The following is a 14,164-nucleotide window of genomic DNA, read 5'->3' on the forward strand; positions in this document are numbered from 1 at the left end:
AAAAACGCTCATGACAGGAAATAAAAAGAAAGTTATCGACCAGGGTGGCCAAGCAATCGTAGCACAAAAAAGGTAAGTTAACATAAGTTGATATATTTCTTTTTATAAAAAATACACTCGCAATGTCCTCCTTAGACACTTATTTATTGAATGCTCTTCGCCTCACGTGGATTACATATGGGTATGGACAAAGTCACACGCTCGCGACATTTAGTAGCATTTGCAGCAAGTCTAGGAGGGCATCAAGAAGTTTTATAAACAGAAACTTCTAATGCTTTCCCATGAAATGGCTGATGCGTTCCCATTCAAGACAAAGTGTAAGAAGGATTCCAGCTATTAACGAACGAGAAATCATATATAGTCTCACAGGATACAATTTCTGACGATATTCTTGGTAAGGTTCAAATAAGCGATGTAGCAAGGACAACATTGTTAATAAGACTCTATGCTATAGCTTTTATAACACAAAGCAGAGTGATTCAGCTGCATCGCTATAGTGCGTGTGCTGCGCAATCAGTAGTCATTGAATACCATATTTTGCTCCTGTATTTTATAGAAATTCATGTAAACATCTCTACATTGTTTGCTTGCTTCTTATTTGACCTAATTCACCTATATAATGATGGTTATTGTACTCAAACCAGCTCCACTGGCGCAGTGATTATTCCATGAAGTACGGCTACCACATTTTGATGGGGGCAAAATGCTGAAAACACCCGTTTACTAAGATTTAGGTGCATGGTAAAGAACCCCAGGTGGTCAGAATTAATCCGGAGTCCCCCATTACGGCGTGCCTCATAATCAGATGGTGGTTCTGGTGCGTAAAACCAGCATAATTTTTTATTCCATCAAGCTCTATCGGAATCGGCGGCCCAGTGTTTCATTTAATTCGCGATGACATGACGAGGCGATCCTTTATGTGTAGACCGAAGACAGCTCCACTGCCAACTGTTGTAGGTGTGGTAGTGTTCCGAAGGGTAGGTTATTGAGGCTTATATATTGAAGCCTCAGTCACACGGCCATGCCAAAGGTCCTTTGAAGCTCAGGAGCATAGCGCTTTTAAAGGAGCATTATTTCAAGGGATATCTGTCAGTGCTACACGGTCTCCAGATGGTCTCCGCTGAAGCTTTTAAGAGAAACCGCAATGTGTCCTAAAATACAAAAGTGATGAGGAACGAGAAAATCTAAGCACGAGCAGAAAAAGAACGAGGACACTTCGATGCGTAGTAGCCGATAACCAAATCGTACATGTCACCCATGTTGCGTCGATGTTGCTGATGCGGCGCATTCATGATTTGGATTGCGGGGGTCACGAAAGTGTTTAGTGCGTAGGGCCGAAACACGGCCAATCCGCCCTTCCTTTCCGCCCACGTCCGCCCACGTGCGGACTGAGGCAGACGCTTACAAGGCGGATCGTGTCACAAAATTCGGTGCTCGCTGAATCCGCACGGACGGTTCGCAAGCACACTCCTATAGGACGACGCGGTTTGTTGATAGCTGGCAACCATTTAGCGGAGCAAAGGTGTTCAGTTTGGCAACTATCTTTAACAGCGGACGACACTGGCATATTTTTGCATATGTCACTTCATGTTTCTGCGTCACAGTGAAAAATTGGAGGATGCTTAAGCTTCGCTTTTAAGAGTAGAACACGATAGCGTTATCAGGCTCCGTTCGCATCACATTTTTCTTTATGAGTAGGCTTCACTGCAACATACAACGTGGGAAAGCCAGCTTACAAAGACCAAGCTTACACTGATCCCCTTAGAGTCAGCTTCACTTTTAAACACAAATGCATTGCTGGGAAAACAATTTTACAGGATCAAATAAGCCGTCATATATCAGAATTTAAAGGCCCTAGGACAGTTTTTGTTATTTTATTAATTGTTTGCGGTTTCCCAGAGGCACGCACCAACAGTTCCCCTCAATGTTGCCTAGAACGTATGTACAGCGAAACACCATGAGAATTGGAGGACGCTTAAGCTTCGCCTTTAAGAGTGGAACGCGATAACATTCAAAGATCTCTTATCAGGCTTTTTTCTCGTATATTCAAATTACAATCCGATGCTCACGCCTGTAGGTTGTGACTAAGTCGTAATTTACGATTTTTCTGACTGATTTTACTTTGAGAAATTATATTTTTTGTTCACTAATGCCTTGCGCCACTCGGAAGACCTATGTGGTCGGGGTGGTTCGGGTTGACGTGGTTCGGCATGATTATTTCCGCCAGACCCCGATGCCGACACCAACGCCTTATTTTCTGCGACACGGGGCCCTTAACGGCGTTAAAATGCGACGCTAGACAGTCACACTCTATTCTGCAGCCGCATGTGTTGCATTGGCGCCGTCATCCTTGTTCGAAACACTGCACAGTTATCTTAACTGCGCCAACTTTAAAAAATGTATTGCAATCGCATCGTGTCGCAACATGGGATGTATTCTACGACGATCACTTTCAGTGCGCTCGGCCTTGACTGGTTGAGCAAAACCTCTCGGATCATCCAACGTGCCACGCGTTCTACGTCACGCGAAAGTGTTAGTATCGCCGAAAGTGATTCGTCCGGAACCACCTTGTACGGTCCGATGAAGCAATTTCTGTAGTGCAATTGACAGCTTACAAGAACACGGAATACACGCAAAACTTTCGCAGAATACAGCTGTGTAGGTCGACTAGACACCCCTCTTTACCACTGAGCCCGCGTGTCAGGCTCCGAGTACAGCTTGATGATATACTTGCATTTGCTTGTTCTTGCTTTTTTTTTACACTGCGAATTTTAAGAGTGTGCCTAAAGTACTTGGATGCATGCAATGCCTGTTCCTTTTTTTACGTGTATAACATGTAAAACCGTATACCGTAATATATAAAACCGTATAAAACCACCAAAGATGAAGTGCGTCATAAAACATGCCTCTAAGAAATTTTATACTTGCTGCTTGTTAACTTTCCAAACTAAACAAAACCTTAAAAGATGTGCTCATTCATAGATGAAGTTATTACCGTGTTTAAAAAGGTTGTGCATAAGTGGCTAACTTGACACAGCAAGGAATTGAAGGTTAAGTAGCGAGCTTACAATTAATTATAGGCTGGCAGAAAAGCAATATATACGTATAGCGGTCACCTTATGCAAACATACTCATGAGATGTTTTCAAGCAGAATATTTATTTGAAAGCAAATAATAATTCATATTGCTGATCAGACAACTTATTTCGAGTGAAATGAAGTAATTAAATTCTTTCTTGCCAGCCCGGGTGGATCTGTTGCCCCTTTACTACTTAGAGAGAGAGAGATAGAGAGAAAGCTCTTTATTGAAAATGCAGAGTGTTCACCCAGCGTATTTTCTCCTACATTCTACTCCGCAGGGCATGGGATGACGGGGAAGAAAGGCCCTAGAAGAAGGTGAGCTAAAGAAAAAGAGGGGGAAATGCGGCTCCAATCCACGCTGTGAAGGTGGTAGGACAGCGAAGCTGTAAACGACAGCCACGATTACCCATTGTGACGTCACTTGAATTAACACGCGTGGCTCTACAACGAGTTAGACCAGAGACAAGGAAATTGCACTTAACAACACCCTTTATTACTTCACAACGACATTATATTCACGCTGTTCTTCTGGCGTCTTTACTTTCCGTGGTCGACCCATGGTAGCCTGGAAAGAACTGAATGAGTTGCTAGACCATGGGACGTCACTACGTGATTTCTATGCTGTTGGGTACTTTTCCACTCGGAGTAGCGTACGCAACCGCAATCTTTACCAGCAAACACACATGGGAGAAGGAACGTGCTTCGCATTATTCGCAGACGTCATTAGCATACATTATACGGTTTGTACTTCACAGTAGGTTTTTAATGACGTGAACCCCTTCAGAAACAGCTGCAAACCTAATCTTTAGCGTAACGCGTCGGAGGGTGTTCCCATCGTTCACACGCGCCTTATCACCCATCATGTGGTTTTGATGCTTGTTTTGTGATTTTTTTTTCAAAACGAGTGCTGAGCTGTATGCTGTTAAACCATCATTTTTTTCTTTAACTCCCTCTGCAATTTGGTCATTATGGACGCTTTTCTTACTGTTTTAATTTTTATTAATTACAGTTAGCACGAGTTAAGTCGTAGGCTCGGTTTGAGCGGTGAATTAAATTTTGTGCGTAAGTGTCAAATGACCCATTGAGCGAAATGCAGCTCCACTAACGTGAAACCTGGGGATGTTGGAAGCATGCAGTGATGCACCCTAATGGGCTCATACTGCCTTAAGCAATGGCTCATAACCCCGTAAACGCACCCTCCCCATTACGACGACAGAAGAGAAGTGAAATCCTACGCTGGAATGATGAGCGGCAACGCAGCCAGCTGTGAAAGACGAAGACGACAACGAAGAACGCGGGAGTGCTCGGCACGCGCTCAGCACGAGCCGCTTGCTTACCGTGACGTTTTAAATGCGAAGCATTTCTTGGCGAACATTTGCTACTTTGACAGTATCTATCTATTAGCCGCCTACGTCTTTGTACTCTCATGGTTCTTTAGTTAACTTGGTATGTACCAAAATTGGCATACTATGACAAGATTAAATAACGAACATAAATCATATGTCATGACATGCGTGTCATGTAGGTCATGAAACCGTCGCATACGTCTAGGTGCTCTCATGGTGGTTTCGTTAACTTGGTAGGTACCAATGTTGGCATAGTATGATAGGAGTGTATGACGAACATAACTGATAGGTCATGACATAAATTTCATTGCATGCGTGTCATGTAGGTCATGACAACGACCCAGCGAAAAGGATAAACACTCACAAACCACTGAAATGGATTGGGACGTGGGTACTAACCGAAGGAAACACTAAAAGATGATGGTAGAAGTCATAGTCATGACCATGACTCATCAAAAATAACAATGATTCAGCGAAAAAAGATTAACACTCCAAAACCAATGGAATGGGTTCGGATGTGGTACTAAGTGAAGGACGTGGTACTAAGTGGTACTTAGTGGTACGGATGTGGTACTCAGTGGTACTAAGTGAAGGTGGTACTAAGTGACGGTTGATGGTCGAAGTCATAGTCATGAGCATGACTAAGGCTTTCGTCTTAAGAATTCTTAGGTGTACCTAAAGAGACTCCTGAGGGCTCATGACATGAATGTCATGACATGCGTGTCATGTAGGTCATGAAAGAGCCGCCTACGTCTTGGTGCTCTCCTGGTAGTTTCGATAGCATGGTAGGCTCACCGCACACTGCTTCGCATAACATCGATTCCCACTGAGCGTGGGATCTGCCGACTTTTTATGTAGCAACAATCTAGCTAACTGATACACAGCCACACTTTAGGAAAATGAAAAAAAAATGCCTAGCATAACAAACAGCTGTCCAGGGCGTGTATCTTATTTGACAGCAAACCAAGATTATCAAGTGAATTAGCTTCGCAGTGAGCTGATTGATCTTTCGGGTTGTGAAAAGGTTGATTTAGTAAATGGTTTTGTGTTTGTCCTTAATTAGTAGCTGCTTTAAAAGGCACACGACAATGAAATTAAGGCTCATATGGCGGAAGACAGGCCCGGAGGAAACATTTATTAAAAGTTGTCCACAATTTAAAGAAAGTGGCCAGTATGTACGAAGTACCTATTGCTTTTTCGGCTCCACAGAAGCTTGCAGGCTTGTGCCCACGCATCTCAGACCTACAGAAGTTTATCCTTTGGGGTAAAAATCATACAAGGCCGTATGTGACTTGCGCGGTCGGTGTGGTGTACGAAATTCCACTTAATTGCGGTAGGGTATATATCAGCCAGACACGCCGTTGCATCAATGATAAGGCAAGGGAACACGAGCTGTCTGTCAAGATTAAGATTACGACACATTTACCTGCACTGCGATTCCTGTGCGTGTGAGGCAGATCTTTTCCATATACGCATTCTTGGTGAAAGGAAAGATTCCCTGACACGGGAATTAACGGAGGCAAATTTCATCAACATAAACCGTGACGTCAATGTCAGTGGTACGTCTGTGGCTTTACGCAGCACTGACAGTCAGTTTCTGCACTGTATAATTGGATAACGATGCGAACTTTGAGTTCTGTGCGCAAACGAACGTGCGCACATGGCCACCTTCTCCTATAAATGTTACCCCGTTTCAATAAACTAGTTGCAACTGACGCTCTTTCCTGTCCTGAAGCTTTTTTCCGTCCTTGGTTGCCTCTTTGCGGAATTGGACGTTATAGTTAAACAAATATATTTGGGCTGTTGAACTGTAATTGTGGGACTGCCGCTAAGGATACATAGGAAAAATATGAAGGGTTCTTTTTTGTCGTTACTGTTCAGCAAACCGTCTTGTCTGTCTTATAGGTCATTTGGCGCTTATTGTGCCATTCAGACATACGTACGCGCTAGTGTGTTATTGAGCACAACGTGGTGCTCGTAATTCGTATATTATGTAGTCATCCGCAAAAAGTTTATATATAATCAATGTTATTTGTCATTTTAATGATTAAAAAATTACAGTTCCCTAGTACTAAGCCCTGTGCGACCCCTGAAACTATAGGCACAGGAGCCATCTTCAAGGGTGCGCAAAGATTCAGCACGCAGCCACCCAAATGTGCTCATCATCATCAGCAGCCTATATTTATGTCCACTGCAGGACGAAGGCCTCTCCCTGTGATCTCCAATTACCCCTGTCTTGCGCTAGCTGATTCCAACTTGTGCCGGCAAATTTCCTAACTTCATCACCCCACCTAGTTTTCTGCCGTCCTCGACTGCGCTTCCCTCTCTTGGTATCCATTCTGTAACTCTAATGGTCCACCGGTTATCCATCCTACGCATTACATGGCCTGCTCAGCTCCATTTTTCCCTCTTAATGTCGAATAGAATATCGGCTATCCCTGTTTGCTCTCTGATTCACACCGCTCTCTTCCCGTCTCTTAACGTTAGGCCTAACATTTTTCGTTCCATCGCTCTTTGTGCTTAATATCTCCGCAAACCAGGCCATAGTGCACAGTTAGTACACTATAGCGCCCGCAATAGTGTCTCCAAACCACAATAAAAAAAGGAAAAGAAAGCGCGTTGAGTTTACGCGAGAGCCCATGACAGCGTACACTGTTTCTATCAACGGCTAGGCTATTTCATACTCAAGGACGCATCGCTCCTTATGTGTGATCATTGACAGTGACCTTTCGTAAAGCCATGGCTTCAAGTGTCACAGGATTATAAAATAACGCGAATTTCATGTCAATTTATGAAATAGAATGGCCTCAGTGGCCGATTGTACGCGTGATGGGCATCCCCATGAGTTCCCAATGCCTGTGCCTCCCTCCCTCTCATTTCTTTCTTTTCATTCTTTACCCTTCTTTTTAGGGTAGCAAACCGGACACGCGTGTGGTTCACCTCTCCATCTTCTCTGTCTCTTAAGAGATAGCCTTGCTAAATATATGTTCGTTTGGCGCAAACCCCACGACAAGGTATTCGTTATCGGAGTGCGCATTGAAATACATCGATATATAGCACAGCATGGCCTTGAACCACGCAATGAAAGTTGTTCGTGAAGCTATTATCTGGAATAACAATAATTCTCTTGCCTTTCGGAAAAAGGCATGTCATCAACTGCACTAAATTCAGTGTTGTTCCATTTAGGGCAGGCTTTCAATTATGGCTCTCTTGAATGCTGCAATTATAACTTCTACTTAAGGTCACAAATTAAAATTATTTAATGAATACCATGTAAATATTGAGCTCATTACTAATTAATGGGGAACTTATAATGACCAATTACTATAATGACGTGCTACGCTGCAGAGAAATAGATCAATATGTCTACTACACGCTCATTCGGGCTGTTAGGCAGCTTTGGTGAAGCAACTGGTGCAAAAAAGTGCTAAAATGTACATATTCTGGTATGATACTTGTGTCAAACAGCTGCAGGCTTTATTTCGTAAAAACCTGCCCAAGGGCATTCGATAGATAACGACGACGTTGGAAATACCCAAGCCAGTTAGGAGCCGATGAAATCAATCGCTCTAGAATAATGTGTACAGAAACTAAGGAAATTAACTAAGACATTTTATGCTCAAAAATCGCGTGTCTGGTTGTTCATGGTCCAAAAAGAGAAGTATTTTAGCAAACATTTGCAACCTAGACACACAATAATGACTGTATCAGCTCACAGCAAACGCATAAAAGACACTACAAGAGTAACCTTTCACTGATTTTGGCGTCTTCACGTGGATTATTAAATCTGCGCTTGCTTATATGAACGTCGTTAGAAACTTCGAGAAGACCATTCTCCGGCTTCCCCCTCCCACTGTACGAAGTTTCATTGCAGACTTGATAATTAAGTGCGAGCTGTACAAATTACCACACATTTTTGGGGCTCGTTTGTCCAATGAATAGTCGGCTTCTGCACAGCTTTATTGCTATACACGTTTTCTCGTCTTCCTGCAGCGACTGTTTGAAAACGGTCCGCACATGCACGCCACGTGGCAGACTCGAAGAAAGGAAGGCGTGAAAAAGCGTGGATGAGGAGGGGGGGGAGGGGGTCCACTCAAAAGGCTGACACCACCGCGTGCAGGCACCCCGTGCAGAGTAACAGGTGCGCCAGACTAGATCAGTCGTAGATGACACATGTTTCCGCTCGGATTATTTTAATAGACGCGACGAAAAAAGTACCACGTGAAGGAAGCGCGTTAGGGCTAATCGATATGCTTTGTCTGCCTTGCACTACATGAGTTTATGGCACCTCAACCGCTTTCTCCACCTCCGAGAATCCAGAACAAGCCCTCGACCATTCACAGTCCAGCGCCACCTGTTGATTGAACACGCAGAAAAAGGTGCAGTTGTAACTTCTACCCCTGGCGACAGATGTCGCGTGCACTGTGAGCTACGCATCCACTTGAGAGGTATGAACGAGAGTTTACAGTGTGGAGGGGGAAAAGAGTCGATCGAGGTCAGCTACTCTTTTACCTGTTGGCGCTGAGCCCCCTCAAGGGCTGCAGAAGATAGCGCCAACCTTTCCTGTCTCATAATGAACCACTTAGTAGTTTCACATGCCAACGAAGATCCTCCGAGCTACCAGGAAAAAGTGACGAAACGCAAAACAACATTCATGGCAGCGCTGAATCCTGAAATAAAACATAGCGAGGAATGTAAATCTGTACAGAGTTGGTGCGCGTGTGGTATTGATGATGAATTCTTGTGCATAAAAAGCAGCTTTCGCAAATTTGCGCAAACTCTAGGTAGGCATATATGAAGAACAGCGCCAGTTGGGAGCGAACACTAAAAGGGACATTAAAGAGCAACACTAACATCAGTTGGAATGTGCGCTTAAATCGTGCTGTAAAGCAACGTAGCTGTGCAAACAACGATCGCTCTTTCCCAGAGCTTTAGCACTAAGTCCCGTACACGTGCTTATTAGTAGTGTCACGTTGTAGTAATGATGAAAAACCATGTGCTGTGAAAGGATGTGTCGACATCAGCGGCAATCCGCTCAAAACGGTCACCATCATTAGGCAAAACAACGTACGCGTGAAAGTATGTTACAGTTTGAAGCTATGTGGTTTACCTTTGCGATAAACAGTCTTTCTTAAACGTTTTTTCTTGTATTCTTTCAGTGGTCGGTGTCCTCCTTTTTACCCTTCATCTTTGCCATATATTTGCGATTTTTAAGGTTAGGAACATTTCACTTCCCTTAAGCAGTTATAAGCTCGGCTTCCGGGTATCTCGGTCTCATCATACTTCCTGTAACATCACGGATGCTTGTAACATCACGCTCGGCGCCTCGGAAACAAAAATGAACTAAGAAATAGGTTCGCAAAATTGCGTGAATTCAGGCCAAGAACTATATGACTCTGAAGCAAATGCTTATCACTGTCTTTATGAGTGTCAGCAGTTTTTTTTATTAGGTGGTGCTATTTGTCGATGTCACTTTTCGCACTGTAACAAATACTATGAGATAAAGGAAAATAACTGCTCGAGAACCGCATTAAATTCTAGATAAAGAAAACTTGCTGAATATGTTTGTTCTCCACGATCACAATATGGTTTTAATTAATAGACACATTAAAGAATGCTTCAGAGATTATATTTGTTTTTTTTTTCGTTCGTGGTTGCAAATCATGCCTCATAAGTGCCTTAGTTGGTTTGATTGTTACTCAGTGAAATGGCACAAGTCACTTGGGGGGATCGGCCTTGAATTTCGCCGTGCAAGGGTTCAAAATGGATCTCACGGACCTTACACAATGGTACAGAATCTACAGAATAAAAAATAGAAATACTTGCTGTTTCCCGTCTGAAAGTCATGACTTTGGTCTTAGCAGCAGTCGAGGTAAGGTTATTATCTGCGCACCATTTAGAAAAGGAAAACAGGGCAGACTGCAGGATGTGACAGTCAGCAACAGTATGAATTAAATTAAAAATCTTGATGTCATCGCCATATAAAAGCAATGAAGAATTCCGAATAGAGGACAGAACGTCATTAATAAAAATATAAAAGAGGGGTGGTCCTAGTACTGATCCTTAAGGGACGCCGCTAGTTGCCATATAAAAAGAAGACGTTTGGCCATTGGCGTTAACATAACATGATCTATCACGAAGATAACTGCGCAAGAGATTTATAATTGACGAGTCAACACCAAAGTGTGTAAGCTTGATCAGAAGCAGTGAAGGGCCGACAACATCAAAAGTTTTGCTGAGGTCACAATAAATGGTGTCAACTTGCCCCCTTTGAAGTACCGGCGCGGAGATCTGTGTCATGAAACTTGCGAGACTTGGTATAGTGAAACGGCCGGTGACAAATCCATGCCGATTCGGAGTCAATGAGTTCTTCACAGTAAAAGACAATATGTTGTGAGCCGAGCAAGCTCAAAATACTTAGATGTGGCACAGACAAGCGAAATTGGGCGATAATTACAGACATCGGTTTTACAGCCAGACTTTAATACCGGAAAAACACGAGCCCTTCTACACATTTGAAGGAAAGTGGAAGTATACAATGAGCTATTAAATATAGACGTCAATACTGGGGCAAATATACTGCTGCAAGCTTTCAAAATCGCGGAGGGGATGACATCAGAGCCGCAGGATACGGAAGGCTTTAAGCACATAAGGCATTCGTGGATGAGCTTTTCATCAAACAACACAGCGCTAGATGTAGGAAGCGTCGTGTGCTGCTGACAAACACCAGCGTTGAAACCTGAAGCTTTATATAAGGATGAGAAATTGGCAGGAAAACAATCCGCGATTGTTTGGACTTCTACTCCTCTAGAGCCGAGCAAGCGAAAACACTCTCCACATTTACTAGAGAGCTTCCGGATATACTTCCGAAATTCCGCCGGTCCGTTCGGAGCCGCTCTTCTCCAAGAATGTAATATATGAGTCGTGATCCCGCTTATAGAGGCGTTTGCAGAGTCCGAAAAAAGCGGAATTCTTCTCTCAACTCATTAGGCACTGGACCTCCGGATTTATAGTGCACGCGATCTTCATACTTTAGAACAGTTATAAGTTCTGATGAGTACCAGTGGGAATATTTAGAGCGTTTAGGACTGTATTGGGGAAGATATTTGCGCATACTGCTCAAAACAAGCTTCATAAACTTATATACTTGGTCATCAGCATTAGTTATATCTGTGACCAGTGCCTAATCCATGGTGCACAAGGAATCATATAAACCAACATAAGCACCACGTCTGAAAGCAAAGCGAGAGGATTCATTAATGCCAGTGGAGGAGCTCTGTTTCAGGGCTTATACAGAGGCAGTTATTAAATGCGAAGCATTTCTTGGCGAACATTTGCTACTTTGACAGTATTTATCTATCTAGCCGCCTACGTGTTTGTGCTCTCATCGTCGTTTAGTTAACTTGGTATGTACCAAAATTGGCATACTATGACAAGAGTATATGACGAACATAAATCATATGTCATGACATGAATGTCATGACATGCGTGTCATGTAGGTCATGAAATAGCCGCCTACGTGTAGGTGCTCGCATGGTCGTTTCGTTAACTTGGTAGGTACCAAAATTGGCATAGTATGACAGGAGTGTATGGCGAACATAAGTGATAGGTCATAAATGTCATGGCATGCGTGTCATATAGGTCATGAAAACGACCCAGCGAAGATAATAAACACTCAAAAACCACTGAAATGGGCTGGGACGTGGGTACTAAGTGAAGGAAACACTAAAGGATGATGGTAGAAGTCATAGTCATGACCATGACTCATCAAAAATGACAATGACCCAGCGAAAAAGATTAACACTCAAAAACCAATGGAATCGGTTCGGATATGGTACTAAGTGAAGGAACAGCTAAAGGTTGATGGTAGAAGTCATAGTCATGAGCAAGACTAAGGCTTTCGTCTTAAGAATTCTTAGGTGTACCTAAAGGACTCCTGAGGACTCATGACATGCGTGTCATGTAGGTCATGAAAGAGCCGCCTACGTCTTGGTGCTTTCATGGTTGTTTCGATAGCATGGTAGGCTCCCCGAACACTGCTTCGCATAACATCGATTCTCACAGGGCGTGGGATCTGCCGATTTTTTATAAGTGATGGGTGAAACTTGTCGGGGCGCAAAAAATAAATGCCAGGACGTGAGTCATCTATACTTTGAGCATTCTAGAGGGAAAGACCTAAGACGTTACCACAGGAATTGGCGATCAAGTTATTTTGCTGAAGGGAACAGAAAGACAAAGTCCAACAACAGGCTGCATTTGATCTCTATGTAACGATTGTAATGAGAATATGTAGGCTGTTCCAATCAATTCCAGGTCTCAGGAAGGATTACTCTGTGCTTCCTATGGGTGGATAAGACATTTTCAATAGAAGGGATGGCCTCATCCAGGAATATTCGGCGGTACATGGAAAGTTCCGTTTACCAATTTTTCACAGCGCGTTAAGCTGACTTCAAGCCAAATTGACTCCTGTCCACTTTCTATGTCGTAGCGCTAACACACCTCAGTGAGTGAGTGAGGACTCAACAGCAATAAGTCCGCCCCCACCTTTTTGTTTAAATCTACGGAAGTCCCAGTTACTGTGGAATACGTTGTAATGAGGAGCAAAAAAAAAAATCTGAAGAGGAAATTTCACTACGGAGCCATGTTTCGGAAATAAAAAAATAGCGAAAGATGACAAAATGAGATCGTAGAAAAATTCGTGTGCTTTGGTGCGAAGTCCACGAGCGTTTTGGGAGAAGCTGTCCCAATTGCACACCACTTTGATCTTTGGGCGTTATTTCGGAAGCATGAAGCATGTCGTCGTGTACCAACCCACGGAATGGCTTGAACCGGCATCCCGTTGGCAACATAGACGGGTCATTCAGGTGCTCAAGGACTTCATCATCGACGGCTTCATCAGCGCAGACGTTAAGCGAGGCATACAAATTATGCCTCGTCTTAGGGCGTTTGCAGGCAATGGGCGGTGCTCCGACGTTTGAGAGGTGTGCAGTCAGATCAGCAGACGAGGTTTCATGAGAGAGCCTGGACACAAAAATGTCTGTCGGTCGCAGAGCGCGTTTAACCACCGATATATCCTTCCTAATCCACGAATAATAATAATAATAATAATAATAATAATAATAATAATAATAATAATAATAATAATAATAATAATAATAATAATAATAATAATAATAATAATAATAATAACATTATTATTTTTGTTACTATTATCTCATTTATTTACCGTGCCCAGGAACAACCATGAAGTCTAAGTTCTGGTGCCCGCATACATAAAAAAAAAGAAAGAAAGAGAAAATATTGCAGGGGAATGTAAGTAAAAAAATTCTGTAAAAACAATTTTGAAAAGAAGAGTGTATATACAAGGCGCAAGGCGAATACAAAAAAAAAATGAGGAGAAGAGCAGTTGGAGAATGTGTGAAATTATGACACAACAACGCAAAGCTCAGAAAAGAACAATGACAGCGAGTCATGAAACAATGAATGCCATGAAAGTAAACGTTATAAAGACTCGGTATTCTGCTGACGGTTGAGTGTTGGTCATGCCAGGCAGAACATGTAAAGGTGTATGTTCTTCTGTGATCTTGCGCAGAATACGAAACATGATACAACTGAGGAGTTCAGGAAAGGTGAGGATACCGGGAAGGATTTTGAAACATTTCACGACCACTTTGGGTTCTTAGGGGGAATCTGCTGTAATTTTCTGATACGCTCGAATCGCAGTCCATTTCCTAATTA

The 14,164-nt window shown here is 42.9% G+C and overlaps 1 protein-coding gene across 1 annotated transcript in view; it reads right to left on the reverse strand.

Annotated features, from left to right (window-relative positions):
• The window catches only part of LOC119456382 (acetylcholinesterase-like), a 228,478-nt gene that overhangs the window by 147,856 nt on the left and 66,458 nt on the right, over positions 1 to 14,164 (reverse strand). The gene's annotated exons all lie outside the window — the stretch shown is intronic.

Source organism: Dermacentor silvarum, chromosome 6 (assembly GCF_013339745.2).
Source record: "Dermacentor silvarum isolate Dsil-2018 chromosome 6, BIME_Dsil_1.4, whole genome shotgun sequence".
Lineage (NCBI taxonomy): Eukaryota > Metazoa > Arthropoda > Arachnida > Ixodida > Ixodidae > Dermacentor > Dermacentor silvarum.